Here is a 6,432-nt window from a genome sequence, read left to right as displayed (position 1 = left end):
GGTGAAAGCATAGGCATCTCTCCCGCGACGCCGACGTCGCCGAAAGCAGAGCAGCGACGTCGTCGTCGGCGGCTGCAGTCGGTTTTGGTTTTTGGGATTCGTTTCGGAATTCGGAATTCGGAAAAAGCGCGTTCGGATTTTCGGACACGATGATATTCGGGCCGCTGCGATTCTGGGTTCCGCACATCAGAGTCTCCAGCGCCTAGTCGTTGGGTATACGGCGCGATGTACAGAGCCGCGACACGCGACACGCAACTAGCAGCAGCAGCAGCACAAGTTGTGGCAGCAACACCACCAGCAGCAGCAGCAGCAGCAGCAGCAGCAACACTTGCAACACCAGCAACACTTGCAGCAGCAGCAGCAGCAACACTAGCAACCGCAACAGCAACAGCAGCCGGAAGACCAAACGACCATTGAGCCGCCCTTTTAAGCCGTGTTAGTAGACCGTCGTCGTGGTTGAAACCGTCGAGAGAATATACCAAAAAAAAAATCCGCTAAAACCGTCGCAGCCTCCTACGAATTCTTCTATTTTTTTACATTTTTTTCCAGTGCTCGCGACGCGAAAAAAAAATTATTTAAAATCTAACCTAATCTAAAAAAGAAAGAAATCTCTTTCTCTCTAACTCCAACAAAACTAAAAATCTTTTCGACTTACCAGCATACTTTTTGAGGTAGGTGTTTTTGGGCCCCCTCGATCATAATAATATTCGCCATTCTAGCTTTTATTAATATTTAAAGAATCATCAAATTGTTGTGACGTAAATACTAAGCCAAAAAGCGCAGATTTTTTTGTTCTATTTTTTTTTGTGTTTTTTTTTTTCGAATCTCTGTATATATTTTGAGCGTCGCGTCGCATCGTTAAAAACGATTTTCATATTCATAACATTGCAGGTCGACTGTAATACATAATTTTGATTTTTCCTCTGATATTCTCGTATAATTTGTTCTTTAATGGTTCTCACATGTGTGTGCGATGTTTCTGGCGATCCATTGAGTAGGAATATTTTCCCTTTTTGCGCACCGCCATTGGAAATGTCCTTGAACATTTTCCCCAGCACATGTGTGTGTGCGTGGGGCTGAGCATCAGTCAAGTGGGCCTGGTTTTTCCCTAATACCCTACCGCCCATTCAAATGTTTAATGAAAAACCCCACCAAAAAAAAAAATAAGAAGGAAATTAACAAACAAATGAGGAGAGATGCAAAGAAGCCAAGTTAAACGAATTCAAATGGGAAAAAAGAAGCCAGGGGAAAGTTCAAACTTTCAGACCATCCCCCGAATCTCCAGCCCCTTGCAGTTTGGGTGGGCGGCTGCAGTACCGCCCCCGCGCCCCCTTCATTTCCACGCCCCCAGTACACAGATAAAAATAGCCACCATTTCAATGTCATATTTAATGCACGGATGATTTTAGATTTTTTTAAAGCCCATATCAACATTACAATTTAATTAAATATGGTATACACTCGCTTTTAACTAATTGTGTGTTTAACTTAGAAAGCATATTTTTTAAATCCAGTTTTTATTAAATATCTTTAAAAATAAATGAATATTATAATCTCTATACTTTTGTTGCACAAAAATAAAACAAAGTAGTAGGTCATATAAGCTAACCCCTTTTTGAACTACCTTAGGATTTTAACTATTTTACTATAAATTACTATTTAAAAACTAAAGAATGTTTTAAAAAAAATAATAATCAATTACTTTTTATAAACTTGCATAGAAAAATTCTGATATTTTCGAAAAAAGACCGCTATAAGTTCAAAAATTTCACCTTTTTGAGTGTAATAAATACCAAGTTAGGCCTCATATTTTTCTCTCTCTGTATTAGGGCAACTCTCTGCCATTAGCGAAGCGAAACGAACTGAAATGAAATGAAATAAAACTACAAAAGACAAAGTCAAGTCGCGGAGCATTTTTGGCCTGCGGGCTGCCGGAGCACAGGAATTCACTTAAATTGCGAAGAATGCGAATTTGGTTAAAGACCCAGCGAGAGAGATGGCTATAGCCGGAGGAAAGGAGACAGCACTCCCCAGTGTTACCCCCTCCCCCAACTTAACCCCCCTAAATGTGCAAAATTTTGCACGCCCCGTCAGCATTGGAGCTGAGAAGCGGAAAAGTCAGGGAAGGCGGCATAAAAAGGGGCCGAAAAGGGGGTTTGCAAGGGCCAGGTGAGAGGAAATCGGAAAGGGGCGGCTAAATGGGGGTGAAAAGGGGGCCCAAAAAGGAGGCGGTGCTGACAGCATCTCAGACCCTCGAGGGAGCAAGGCGAATTCTTTATCAAAATGTATGACAAGTTTAAAAAGCCTTGCGGAGAACATCAACAAAATGAAGGTGGATGGGTAAAAAAAAAAAAGTGGAAGGGGGGCTCAAGACGGTGGTTGGTAAGCCAATATGCGAAAGGATGAAAGATAAAGTAATATTACGCCAAGGTACTTGCCGTTTTAAGCTTTAAGCCAAATAAATCAGGTTGCGAAAGTTGGGTCAAATTGGGCCACGGAGTCATATATCATCAGGTTTTTCCAGCACAAAGGGCATACCAAAAACTTTACAAGATTGCGGAAATTCCGGGCTCCTATTTGATCTTGGGCTTACTGAATTTAATTAGTTTCCTCCAAGGGTTTCCTGAAATATTCTGGAAATATAAAGATTATTTTTAGAAAGAATGGTTTTAGTTTAAAGAATACAGCGGAACTGAAAAACTGTTTATTTCTATTAAAGCTAATTCGTTTTTTGTTGTGTGTATTAATATGATGAAGAGACTGACCTAATTTAACCTCAAGTCCAAGTGAAACCTCTTGATTAACGCCAGATATCATTTGATTACTGCATTAAGTAAGCGACCTCATTAGGCCAACGGCACTCGATCGATAGCCCACTTTAAAGTCCTGAAACGCACTGTACCCGGTTGAGGAAAGAAAGGAGAAGAGCAGGCCTGCAAACTAGGTTTATTTGGCCAACCCCAATCCCATCGGCCGTTTGTGCAAACACTTCATCCATCACCCACGCACACTCACTCACACACACACACACGCACAACCAACGACCATAATTTGTTGCAAATTTATTGAAAAGCCATAAAAGAATTTCCGTTTCCTTTTTGCTCTTCGGTTTCCCACGATTGCAGGCGGAAAACGACACGAATCACACCCCTAATACAGCGCCAAATGAGCTGGAAATGTCCAAGTGGCCGGTGGCGATGGTGATGACGATGATGGTGGTTTTGGATGGGCCATCGAGGAAGCAACAACGGTGGCAAATAAGCCAAATTAACGAGATCCCGGATCCCAAAGGCAGGAGGCACATCTCACTGGCAACCGAGGAACAATGCCCTGAAAGAAAGCCATTCAAATCGCCCAAGTAATCGGCAAATAATCGAGAGAAGTCGCTTCGTTTCGTTGAGGTTTTCGTTTCTTGTGAAATTTCGGTTTCGGTTTCGCGAGTGCTATCCTACCACTTCCGTTTCCGCTTCGTGTATGTGTGTGTGTGCCTACTCCTGTTTCTGTGTCTTGGTGTGAGAGCAGTTGGCCAGATATATCTATCTTTATTTTTTTTGTTTTTTTTTTCTCCATCCCCGCGGCCAAAAGTTAAAGTTCTGAAAACTAAACTAAAGAATCGAGATTAAAAATGCAAATTAGGCCGGATAAATGAGGACTGAGTGTTGCGGTCGAGGGCAGTTCCAGTTCCAGGTCCAGTTCCAGTCGCAGGACCATTCTCGCTGGCCTACACTGTGCATCGTGAGTGGGACTCGAATCGCAGCCATTCTCGCTCTTCCCCGCCCTCTGTCCTTCGCCCCCAGCATTATCGAAGCCAACTACGGATATTAATAGCTCTAGTTCTAATTGCAAGCAAATATCAATAGCAATCTACGATTCAATAATAATACAATACATATTCGAAGCATAACTACCAGCTCAGCCAACACACGGGAAAGCAATAAGGTAAGTTCAATTAACAATAATATTTCGATATTCTAGATATTAGATATAAGCTTCTATTCATCTTTAAGATTTTAAATCTCTTAAGATTTTAAATTTCTTGTAAACATGTTTACAGTAAGAAACTTGTTTAGGAGCTTTAAAATATCTAGAGATTTGCCTGGAAACATTAAATGATTAAGCATCTGATAGATATTATTTTTATAACTAACTAGGCCTTACAAACACTTTAATATGGGTATTTTCCCTTCTTTATTTTCCTTAAATACCTTTTGGATAAAAAGTTTAAGGATTCAGCGGAAAATATCTTTAAAACGTAAAAACATCTTTGGCATCCTTCTTCTGTGACACATAATTGCGAAAAATAATTCAATTTGCCCTCATTTTATGGGTCCAAAAGCAAATCATTGACAATAATCATCGAGGGGAAATGTCAGGGGGCTGGCGTTGGAAAATGAGGAAAAGCTTGGCTTGGCTAGAGGCCAACCTGCCGCCAGTTGGATAGCAAATGGAGGACCAGCCTCCCACAACCACATTCCTTATCCCACATCCCTATTTTTCATGCCAATGCATGGTGAATGTTGAATGGAAGCAACAGCCTCTGCTGGCTCGTAAATGTGAATGATGCTGCTGATGGCCGGGTGGGGAATCCGGTGGAGAACTACGGACTGTGGTCTATAGACCATGGACTTCGTAGTCTCCTTCCAGGGACCATGGAACAGCTAAAGTGCTCATAAACATTTTGTGTCCAGTTTAGCCACTGTCCCTGCGACTCCTAGTTTTCAAAAAAAACTTGCATATGGAATATGTAGCTACACTGGGAGTAGAGTAGTTTTAAAAGGAAGAAAAGACACAAAGAATTTTTTGGAAGAAAGAATTATAAAAAAGAATCTTAATACATTTTTATTAAATTTTCTATATGTAGTACTTATCTGCTAGAAGTAATACCTTTGGGGAGACATCTTTAAAAATAACTTCATTCAACAAATTTCACCTGTATTTTTGACTTAAAAAAGAACTAGCTTCTTGTAAAATTATGTTAAAAGTTTAATGAATATTTTTTTTTTTTAATTAAAGCTCAGTGCAGTGGCAACTCATAGTTTACGGCCTTCTCTTTGTGTGCAAATATTTTTTGGGCACCTATTTAAGTTCTTCTTCATGCCGCGAAGAAACCAAAAATTGCAGCAGAAGCTTTAGAAATGTTTGCAGAAGTTCCCCCCCCCCCCCCCTCAAAAAAAAAAAAAAATAATACCAAACTAAACCGAAAAAAGGCAAACAAAAGAAAGCATGAAAAATATGCGTACGCTCCAGAACATCCAAGGTCGGCCCACTGGCCACCCCACTTCAGCCCACTTCCGGCCACTCCAGCCCACTCCTTGGCGCACTTTCTTCATATTATTATTCGCTGTTGCTTTGCGCGTGCCATTCGTTTTGCGAAATTGCTGTATTTAATTTGGCCAGCTTCTTGTGTCCATCTGCCCTCTCGCTCGCACGCCCTCTAAACAACGCCAGCAGGACGAAAAGGATCGGGGAGAGAGTCCCGTTTGCGCAATTTTACGACTCACCAGAGGCATCCTGCCCCGCTCCTCCATTTCATCCTACCCCCACTTCACTAGCTTATTGTTTTTACACTCCAAATTTTGTATTGTTTTTTAATATCTTAGAGATATTTTTCTTTTCTTCTTGAATGTGAGAAGAAAAAATGCTTGAATTGCAAAAATATATCATTTTTCAACTCAAGTTGTAATTCCTTTCTGAATTCTTTGGCAAATAACTTTGCTAGATCTTAAACGATTTTTTTGTAATATTTAAGAGTTATCTTTCCAAACTTCCTAAATTAAAAAGATGTTTTAATTTCATAAGCATTCAATTTTTCATCTCTAGTTCAGGTTACATTTTGTATAATTTGGTAAATAACTTTGATATATGTTTTGATCGATTTCAACAAAAAGTTCGATAATTATCTATACAATCAACGATTTTCATATCCTAGTTAAAGCCATAGAATTCTTTCTGTGCCTTTTATGCAGTTGCCTTCTGGAACTCTCCATTCTAATACTTAGTATGTTTTATTTCAAAGTGTATCTGCCTAAAACTCTTGTTGCTGCTGTTTGTTTTTCCTCTTTTCGGTTGTTTTTCCACCCAACTCCCAGTCCATTGCAGCTCCACATAATTTAAGCCGCCGACTGCTTTTTTTTTCGTTGGCTTGTTTTTCCTTTTTATTATTTTTATATGCTCTGCCCCAATTCGAATAGAAACTTTGCAGCTGCTGTCCAGAGTTGATTTTCCAGCCGCATAACGGGAATGGCCTAAGCTGCTTTGCAACTCTGATTTTCAGCAATTTGATGCAACTATCGATTGCAGGGCTATCGAGCGAAAGGACTTATGGCTTATTGTGGTTTTTACATATTTTCACCACTTAATTGGTTGTTCAGTTTTGGTAAAACATTTAAAATTAAAGTCAAAAGAGAAATACGGAGAAATTTAAAGGTTATA

General features: G+C 40.0%; 1 protein-coding gene across 4 annotated transcripts in view; it reads left to right on the top strand.

Moving 5' to 3' along the window:
- Positions 1–232: 232 nt before the first annotated feature.
- Positions 233–6,432, top strand: part of Sh (Potassium voltage-gated channel protein Shaker) — a 153,640-nt gene continuing 147,440 nt past the window's right edge. For 2 of the 4 annotated variants that reach the window (XM_036820807.3, XM_070997397.1), the window contains exons 1-2: positions 233–671; positions 3,126–3,939. The gene's annotated coding sequence lies outside the window, so the exon portion shown is untranslated. The remainder of the gene's footprint in view (positions 672–3,125; positions 3,940–6,432) is intronic. The other 2 variants (XM_070997396.1, XM_036820809.3) reach the window with 2 other exon arrangements.

The sequence above is a fragment of the Drosophila suzukii genome, chromosome X (genome assembly GCF_043229965.1).
Source record: "Drosophila suzukii chromosome X, CBGP_Dsuzu_IsoJpt1.0, whole genome shotgun sequence".
Lineage (NCBI taxonomy): Eukaryota > Metazoa > Arthropoda > Insecta > Diptera > Drosophilidae > Drosophila > Drosophila suzukii.
Note: the sequence above shows the minus strand (reverse complement) of the source record. Positions and strands in the feature narration are given on the sequence as shown.